This window comes from Balaenoptera ricei, chromosome 1 (genome assembly GCF_028023285.1).
Source record: "Balaenoptera ricei isolate mBalRic1 chromosome 1, mBalRic1.hap2, whole genome shotgun sequence".
Classification (NCBI taxonomy): Eukaryota; Metazoa; Chordata; class Mammalia; order Artiodactyla; family Balaenopteridae; genus Balaenoptera; species Balaenoptera ricei.
In genome coordinates this window covers 31528962-31539379 of record NC_082639.1, presented here as the reverse complement: position 1 = coordinate 31539379, position 10418 = coordinate 31528962, and positions in this window count along the sequence as shown.

Here is a 10418-nt window from a genome sequence, read left to right as displayed (position 1 = left end):
TGCAGCTTTCATGTGAAGGCAGTGATGCTTTTCTGGTGTGGGCAGTAGTTTGTCTAGCTTTTTACCCGGTCTGGCTGCAGTGTCCGTTTCCTTAGTGCTTGACCTCTAGGTGGCGGTGTTGTATTATTTAAACTCAAGCTTTCCGGCTCCTGCCCGTTGGCTCCGTTCTGAAAGTTTAAATTACCTGTATCACCCAAGTGTACACTTAACTTAGAGATCCAAAGGATTGCTTAGAGTATTTCTCCTGAAATCATATTCAGTGATGATTTGAGACATTGTATCGGAAGTGAAGCAGTTTGTGATTTTCACTTTTTCTATTCATTATCAGCTTTTTAACAAGGGGTTGGATAGGATGAAGGTCATAACATCCTTTGTTTCATGGATTACGGGTTACAAAGGGGCTTTAAGAAGACCACACCATCCTCATGCCTATAGCAGGCAGAACGACTTGTTCCCTAAGCCATCTGCTGTAGATGTGTATGCTCTTAAAGACTCCCATGGAAGGAAATGCCACATATTTGAATGATAATATCTGCTTTCATCACTTTCTTTTGCCTCAGATGAGGTTTGTTGTAATTATTTCACACTTGAGAGCTAAAACACTGCAAAGGAAAGGCTTCAGCACATTATCCTTCCACGGGCATATCATCTCTCCACAAGCCCCAGCTGTGACTTTGTTCTACAAAGACAAATTTTAGTGTAAAAAGAACTAGATACATCAATGCATCTTCAGAACTGTTTAAAATATAATTGAGAAAATTGCAAAAGGACAGTTATAATGAACTGAGTGGAAGGAAACTAGTTACCCCCTGACCCCCCCAAGTAGCCGTTACTACCAACGTGTCTCTGGAAAAGTGCTGCAACTTCCACTGTAAGATCCTTATACTTTAAAAAGCAACTTTTTGTTCAACATCACTAATTATTAGAGAAATGCAAATCAAAACTACAATGAGGTATCACCTCATGCTGGTTAGAATGGTCTACAAATAATAATAATGTACAAATAATAAATGTGTACAAATACTAAATGCTGGAGAGGGTGTGGAGAAAAGGCAACCCCCTTACACTGTTGCAGCCACTGTGGAAACAGCCACTGTGGAAAACCTCTTTAAGGAGGTTCCTTAAAAAACTAAAAGTAGAGCTACCATATGATCCAGCAATCCCACTCCAGGGCATATATTCAGAAAAGATGAAAACTCTAATTCAAAAAGATGCATGCACCCCCAATGTTCATAGCAGCACTACTTACAGTAGCCAAGACATGGAAGCAACCTAATGTCCATTGACAGAGGAATGGATGAACATATGGTACATATATACAATGGAATATTACTCAGCCATAAAAAAAGAATGAAATAATGCCATTTGCAGCAAACATGAATGGACCTAAAGATTATCATACTAAGTGAAGTAAGTCAGAGAAAGACAAATATCACGTGATATCACTTATATGTAGAATTGAAAAAATGATACAAATGAACTTATTTACAAAACAGAAACAGACTCACAGGCATAGAAAACAACCTTGTGGTTAACAAAGGGGAAGGGGGAGGAGGGATAAATTAGGAGTTTGGGATTAACAGATACACACTACTATATATATAATAAACAACAAGGATGTACTGTATAGCACAGGGAACTATATTCAATATCTTATAATAACCTATAATGGAAAAGAATCTGAAAAAAAATATGTATGTATGTATAACTGAATCACTTTACTGTGTACCTTAAACAAATACAACATTGCAAATCTACTACACTTCAATTAAGAAAAGCATCTTTTGAGCTAAAGTGATGAAATATCAGGAGACATGTGACAATTAATTTGGTTTAATACAACATAGCCTGCAGAACAGACAGAAGCTTGGTCTGTAAAAATGGAATATTAATCTTCTACAATGTTCTTTTTGCTGTTTTGTTTTGTTTTTTTCGCCTGCACGGCATGCAGAATCTTAGTTCCCCAACCAGGGATCAAACCTGCAGTGGGGGGCTTCCCTGGTGGCGCAGTGGTTGCGAATCCGCCTGCCAATGCAGGGGACACGGGTTCGAGCCCTGGTCTGGGAAGATCCCACATGCCACGGAGCAACTGGGCCCGTGAGCCACAACTACTGAGCCTGCGCGTCTGGAGCCTGTGCTCCGCAACAAGAGAGGCCGCGATAGTGAGAGGCCCGCGCACCGCGATGAAGAGTGGCCCCCGCTCGCCGCAACTAGATAAAGCCCTCGCACAGAAACGAAGACCCAACACAGCCAAAAATAAATAAATAAATTTATAAAAAAAAAAAAAAAAAAAAAAAAAAAAAAAAAAACCTGCAGTGGGAGCACAAGTCTTAACCATTGGACCACCAGGGAAGTCCCTTGTTTTTGTTTTTTAAGAGACGTGCTCATTTTGATAAGTTGTATATACTCTTTCCTTTGTCCTCTCTCCTGTCTCTATTCAAATAGGCATGCAAACTTCGCGTTCCAGGTAATGAGTCAGCTGAGAAGGGAATGTTAATTTATTTGAGCCTATCTTATTCTGAAAAGCAATGGTGGAACTCTTTGTACTGGGGCCTTGTCCCAGCAAGGCATTGGCTTTACAGTTTTTCAAGATGAGCTAAGAAGTAAACCTAGACCCCTAACCACTTCCCAATAGCTGTGTTTGGAAATTGGAGCTGCCTGCCATTTCTGTGCTTGGAGCATGCTTTATTGCTGCATTGTAGTTCTTCCTGGTTAGAAGAGAAGATTCTAGGACTGAAGGTTCCTTGGACTCTGTTTCCTCACTACATGACCCCTGTGGCAGGGTATTGATGGGAATGGGATCATTGAGAAAGGCAGGCTATTTGGCAAAAAGGAACTCATTTAAGTGTCAGGGGTCACAGGATCTTAGTGGGGATGTTCTCTGGACAACTCGAGTGATGAGGCTGGAAGGAGGGGAAGGAGGCTGAGCTGAGGGTTGAGAGAGGACGCTGAGCAGGTGGGGGCAGGACTAAGCAAAGGCCACGGTAGATCAGTGGAAGGAGGATCGCTGGGGAGGAAGTCAGAATGATTCTTGCAGTGAGAGGAAAACCAGGTAGACCGAAATGTGAAATGCAGTGAGAGACCTGACGGGTGAGAACAAATAGACCTTAATTTTGCCTAGGAGTATTGAAGACTTGGGAAAAACCTCTGAACTGGAGAGCAGGACCATTTTCAACTCTATAGGTCCTTTACTCTCCTCTCCCAATGTATTATTAAATCCTGAAATGATTTATTCTTGATTTCTTTCAGATTCAAGATAATGGTTATAAAAGTACGTGTTGAACACTGGTATTCGTTTTTAATTTACCCTAGGCCAGACCTGTATCACATTTTATCTCAATTCTTACAGAAGCCTCAGCTTGTCTCTTAGATTCTTCCTTTTCAAAATCTGGACTAGCCTATAATAATAATAGCATTATTTTTGTTATAATTATTATTAGCAGTAGCATTGGTATTAGACTATTTGACTGCTTACAACTTGCCAGCTATCGTGTTCAGAGCTTTACTTGTGCCTTCTCACGCAATCCGCCAACGTCATGCGGTTGGAGCTATTGTTGTGGTCCATTTTACAGGTAAGAAAACTGAGGCCCAGAGAGGAGCTTCCAAGAACCTCTTGCTAGTTACTGGCAGAACGTGAACTTGAAGTCCCATCTATCTGATGCCAGAGCAAGGGCCTGCCTTCTTGGTAGTAACAGAGCTCCTTAGAGGCTGAGTCTACAAAAGGAGGAAGGAAAATGGCTAATGGGGACTCTGAACAGCTTGCCCAAGAGCAATTTGAGAGTAGCTGTAGTCATCCATTGTGGCAGAGGCAGGATACCTGTTCACCAAACAAGCTTTCTCTTCTCGGGCACAGGAATAACATTTCCAGCTTCCCTTGCAATTATGGACGGTTATGATTGAATTCTGGCCATAAGAATGTGAGTGAAGTGGTGTACACCACTCCAAGCCTAGCCCATAAAATCCTCTCATGCACGATCCCCCGTGCAAGATCCTTTCTTTCCGCCAGATGGCTGCCAATGAGCACAGCAACAGTGCTGAAAATGCAGAGCCTTGATGTGGAAGGAGCCTGGATCCCGCGGACACACTGTGCAAGGCTCATCTGCTAACAAGAGACAGTTGCATTGGAATGTTACATAAACTGTGAATAAATGTCCCTGATGTGAAGTCTTTGAGATTATGGACTTGATTTGTTATAGCAGTTGGTATTATCCTAACTTACACACCTACACACTATGTGGGTTGTGATTCTTAGCTAGGAACTCAGGCAGGTAGTGAATGAGAAAGGAAATCATCTCTGGAAAGGAGTGAACCAGAAAGATTCAGATTTTGTGGCCGGTTGCAATATGCCAAAAATAATGTTCTTCAGGCCAAGGAGATGATAATAATTACAGAATTTGAAGCCTGGGGTTTGCTGGATACTCTTTGGGGCCAACTTCCGATGCAAGGAGTTCACTGTATGACTCTAGGAGTCATTGGATGGGCTACCAGGGGTTCGAGGGCTCCTGCATTTGTGTGCAAAATGACATGTACCAACTGGACAGAAGGAACCTGGCTTTTCTTCTCATTCTTCAGTGGGTCTGCACTCAAAAAGGTGAAGAACAGTTGTGAGTCTGAACACAAACCACTTAGGAGGCTGATTTAGAACAGAAATGAAAACCTGACTAGGCTGAGTGTTCTGGATTTCACATTTTTTCCCTGGGTTTCCAATTCTAAGTGGAAAAGGAGAGCTTTTCTTGAAACCAGTACATTAGCAGATGGTGTGAGTGCCAATGAGCGAGTAAAATAGCCCCGGTGAGGGAAATCATGATTATAAAATGTAATTGCCTTGTGGTCAAGTAGCACATTAGGCCAATAGTCTTAGGAAACAAAGCAAGCCTGGATCATGGTTTACCACCTGGCCTTACCAGCCTCCTCATCTCTGTATGTCGGAAGTGTCTTCATCCTTCACATCCCTTGCTGGGGACCTCCTCCTTTAACAAGATTTCCCTGGTCCTGATTTTCCCTTCTTGATCTCACTTCTCAGTAAGACTCCTGGCCCACATTCTGGCCCATCTCATCTCCTCTTTTAATTATTCTATATGTATAATGAAATCCTACAAGAGCCATCACTAAGTTAAAGGCAGAGTCTATGCAGTAGCCCTCTTTCGTATCCACCAGGGGTGCTCAAAACAGGCCTGTCCTTAGACTATGTACTCAATACATACATTACTGGGCTGGGGAATAATGGAAAAAATGTAAATGGCAGGACTAGGAGATACAAATTCTGACCCGTTCAAGACAGTGACGGCTTGCTGTGGGTGACCACTATGTACCGATTGCCTGCCCTGGGTCAGGGTCCAGGCCAGATGCTTTCCACTCATTTAACAAATATTTACTGAGTGCCTACTGAGTACAAGGCTCTGTTCTAGGTCCTGAGGATGTATCAATGAACAGGATAGCAAAGTTCTTGCCATTAGAGTGGTGGCTGAATTTCATCCTGACAGAAGTTGGGATGCAGGTGAAGGAAAACAGAGGTTCAGAGAGAAGTGAAGTCAGGTGCCCTGAATTACACAGCTGGTAAGGGAATGTTGATCTTCTAATTCCAAGTCCCAGGGGCTTGTCGACACTCAAAGAGGGTATGGAGGAGAAATAAGAAAGATATTAGAGAACTCCTTTAACAAGGAGTTCTGTTTATTGTTTCCCCCCCCACCCCCGTAAGAATGGAAAGCTTCTTTATGTCAAAATGTACTGTAAACAAAACAGGATTAAACCAGAAAAAATGCTTGCCAATGTGTAATAGACAAAGTTTATATATGTATATATATATATAGATATAGATTTTGGCCTCGCTGAGCGACTTGTGGAATCTCAGTTCCATCACTAGGGATTGAACCCAGGCCACGGCAGTGAAAGCACTGAATCCTAACCACTAGACCACCAGGGAACTCTCAACAAAGTTAATATTCTTAATATAATTTTACAAATCAGTAAGAAACACATTCCAAAATAAAACAAGGAAAAAATATTAGTGTGTGGCATGCACACACAAAGAAGAGGCCCAAAACATGACAAACCATAAAACCTCACAAGTAATAGAAGAAATGCAAATTAAAAAAACAATGGGCTTCCCTTTCTCTTTATCAAATGGACATTTTTTTCAAGGAATGATGCTGGATGAGAGTGTAAGGACAGAATCTTCCATACTTTAGCAGTCAATTTTAGGATGGTTTAAAATTGATTGATTCTTATACATCTTTAAAATAACATTTAAAAAGCCTCTTCCTTTTTTTACCTTTTTAACAGTGTTTTCCAATTTTTCTACAATGAATATGTATCCTTTTTATAATTAACCATATATATATATATGCATTTAAAAATATCCTATAATTATTGAAGGGAAGATGAGGAAGAGAAGTTTAGTGGTTTTTAACATGCAGTAGAGCATGGTCCTAGACTCAGAGTAGGGGGACTAAATTGATTGTCTGCAGTTTCCAGTGCATCAAATTGCTCCTCTTTTGTGCTTCCTCACCTGGCCCACGTGTGGCTCTCTTCCTTTTCCCTCCTAGTCAGAGCCTGATCGTCAAGTCCTCCAACTTAGTGTGGTCTGAGCAGTCTCTGCTGTTGTTATGTTGTATGCCTTTTTAGCAGTGGTTCTGAACCCCAGCTGCACTCTAGAATCACTTGAGGCTGATTTAAAAAAATAGCGATACCAGGTCCATCCCAAACCAATTAAATAAGGCGGTCCCCTTGTGACTCACTGTCCGTTAGTGTTGTTGAGACCCACTGGATCCAACCACATGTAGTTACTTTGGGTGCCCAGGCTTACGTCATGACCATAATGTAAGCTTGTTGAATTGAGATAAATAGGTTTGGTGTCCCAGCTCCTCCGTCACAAAGAATCTGATTTTGCCAATCTTTATTATTATTTTTTGATGCTAACCAAAAATGTCAATAGAGACACGTGAGAGGTGTCAGATGTATATCTGCTGGTGGGTACACTGTTCTTTTTTCTTTTAAATTCCTGGGTTGTGATAGCTCAAAGTATCTGCCGTTAGTACCAGGTTTATGGCAAAACTTTCAAAGCAAGATGAATTTTAATTCACTTGATTAAACAAAGAAATATGTTGCATTGTACTGTTTGACAGAAGCAATCATTAGCCCCCATAGGGAAGTGAGTGTATTTATCCATCTCTGGCACTTGGTAGGTGCCCAATAAATATAGGCAGAATGAATGAATGTATGACAAAATTGAAACCATGGTAGTACAGTGTCTCTAACTTTATACTTGTCTCCTACAAGGGTCTCTAGCTCCTTCAGCTACCCCCAGACTACCTTGAACCAGTAAATTATTATTTCAGACTTAAGTTGAATATCATTGTTTTGGTGATGTTTTACCCCAAACAACTTTCAAGCACTAAACACTCTTCAAAGTAAACCAGTTCATGGGCTGAGACAATGCCCAAGAACATTTTCTCCAGAAGTGGGGCTCCTGTAGACGGCCTGTCATTTTCTCAAACTCCAGCATTTGCTCTCACACGAAATTTCCCCTTCCTCTCTCCTCTGACTAAAGACTCTGTGACACAGGTAGGAACCTCATCAAACTTCTCTTGTTGCATCTGCTCTGTCGGCAGACGTGGTACTGTGAAAACAAATGTCACTGCAGCAGCCATAACTTAAGATGTCCTTTTAAAAAATTCCAATTTCATCATTTCACAGAAGAATAGATCAATATTTCTACAGTTAAGAGTTTAGTTAAAAACCCTGCTGTGCAATGAAATAATGCATCTGCTATTGGCGTAGAGCGACTGGGATGTTAATTCCCTGGTTTTGTGTCAGTTAAGGGCAAATTAGCCTTCCAGCACCAGTCATGACTCATTATGTCATTATGTAGAAGGCACTTACTGTACCTCCACTACTATGCAATTTAGATCCAATAAAAATTGTGACAGCGTTTTTATCCACTTCATTAAGCTACTAATTTCTTGTAAAAAAATGTACATTAATCTTTTTATAGCTTCATGCAGAGTGGCATATTTTTAGACTCTAACATTGATTAGGTCCTGGTTAAGAATAATTTTCACAGTACTTTTAAGAAATGTAAATAAAGTTACAATAATTTAATTTTTCAACATAGTTATGACAGTATTGATCTTAAAATGAACATGTTGGCTGAATTAAATGTGGAGCCCAAATGAAATACAGACTGAATATTTAAACATGCAACAAATTACAAAGCATGGCTTAACAATACCCTGCAAACAGAATGAAGAGAGGGAGCGTGAACCTCCGTGGAAAATATTAATTGCTCGTATTTTAAAAGATGTAAATGGGGATTTTTTTTTTGACATCTGACTTTTCTTACCCAAATGTTTAAAAAATACAGTAAAAAATTGTCTTCCTCCTTTGATTTTTCATTCCTTGTGAAGTATTAATGACTTTTCTGCCTGAATGCATTAAGGAAAAGTAGAAAAGGAAAAAGTTCCCTCTGCCAGGGTTGCAGTATTAGGTTGGAGTCAAAGAAGATGTGCCCAAGGCTTTCAGAGGGTCCAGTGGGTGGTCAAGGTCAGGGTGTTGGCACCTGGGTACTTGGTGGCAGGAACTGCTCCTATTCACTCCAAGCACCCATCCTACTCAGGTCTTTTTTTGAACAGGGCTGACCAAGCCACGAGTCACGTCCTCATTGGCTGTAAAGGTGAGCTCTAAATGCTGGCTGGTATTTGGTGCAATTACACAGATTTCCCATTAGATCCTGACCTGCTGCACTGGACCTGTCTCTTTGCTCCGGAGTCTGAGCTGCATTCTGACTTTGCTCGCCTCTGGCAGTGGTGTCTTCTGCTCTCCCAGGCCAGGGAACCCCAGTCCTGTCCTGGCTTCCAAACTTACCCCATCCTTGGCACGAGTCCACCATGCTGGCCCCAAGAGGCATGCAGGGAATGAGAGGGGATATGGGATGATTCGACTTTATCACACGAGCTACATAGAGTGGGAACAGTACTGTATTGGTGTCAAAGACATCGATTCTTCCAGAAAGTAGCTGTGTCTCCTCTCCAAGTCTGTCCCTGTCTCCCATATGAAGACTTTGTGCTGGGTGATTACAAAGGGTGGCTAGAGAAGTACATTTCTGGGACTGAAGACCTCCCTCTCAATGAAGGAATTCCTCCCTGGGACAGCCCTGGTGGGCTGTGCATGGATGCTTCCAATGTTGGGAAGCTCACTTCTTTTTGTTTTGTCTTTTGATTTTATTGAGTCCTGTATCTCTTGCAAAAGGATTTACAAGTGGGGTTAGAGAAGAGCTTCCTGCCTTGTGATACATTGTTCACTTTCCCTGAGACAGTACATGTCAGAGCAGTTCTAACTGCTGCTGCCAGCCAGTCATGTCTCAGTATGAAAGCTGCTGCGGCTGCTGCTAAGGGCAATTATGTTCCCGTTCCCGCTGTCCAGGCCCCTGGTTCTGGGAGTGCGTTGTCCCCAGATAGGCTTTTGAGGGGCCAAAGGCCTGTCCTTCGCCTGGGGCCCAGTTCACATCTCCCTGGCCCTTGTGTGGCTGCTCTTTTCATCTGTGCGGTGCTTTACCCATTAGGAAGAGCACTTAGTCTCAGACCTCATCTCCTGAGAGCATCACTGCCACTCGGTGAGGCAGGCAGATACACTGTGACCTAGAGAGGCAAAGTGACAAACCCAAGGTCACACGGCTAGGAATCGGTGGAGCCAGGACTGGAAACCTGGCCTTCTCCCTCAAGATCCTGTGCTCAGTATATCAGAGCTTACAAAATGCTTTTGGGAGGGGGGCAGAATAGTGGGCAAGTGCTTGGACACTAGAGCTGGGTAGATTTGGTCTCAAACTCCAGCTCTCTTGCTTACTAGGTTATTTAGCTAGGGTAAGCTTAGGTAGCTTACCTAACTTCTCTGAACCTCTGTTTCATCTTGTATAAAATGGAGATCAATACTTTTTAACCTCACATGATTGTGGTGAGGATTAAATGAGATAAAACATGAAGCACTCAGCCTTGTACCTGGCACATATTAAACTCAATAAATGGTAGCCATCAACATCATCACTATCATCATCAGCATCACTACTGCTTCACTCAAAATCTCACCATAGGGGCTTCCCTGGTGGCGCAGTGGTTGAGAATCTGCCTGCCAATGCAGGGGACACGGGTTCGAGCCCTGGTCTGGGAAGATCCCACATGCCGTGGAGCAACTAGGCCCGTGAGCCACAACTACTGAGCCTGCGCGTCTGGAGCCTGTGCTCTGCAACAAGAGAGGCCGCGATAGTGAGAGGCCCACGCACCGCGATGAAGAGTGGCCCCCGCTTGCCACAGCAGGAGAAAGCCCTCGCACAGAAACGAAGACCCAACACAGCCAAAAATAAATAAATAAAACAAATGTGGGGTTTAAAAAAAAAAAAATCTCACCATAACCCTGTGCAGCAGGTA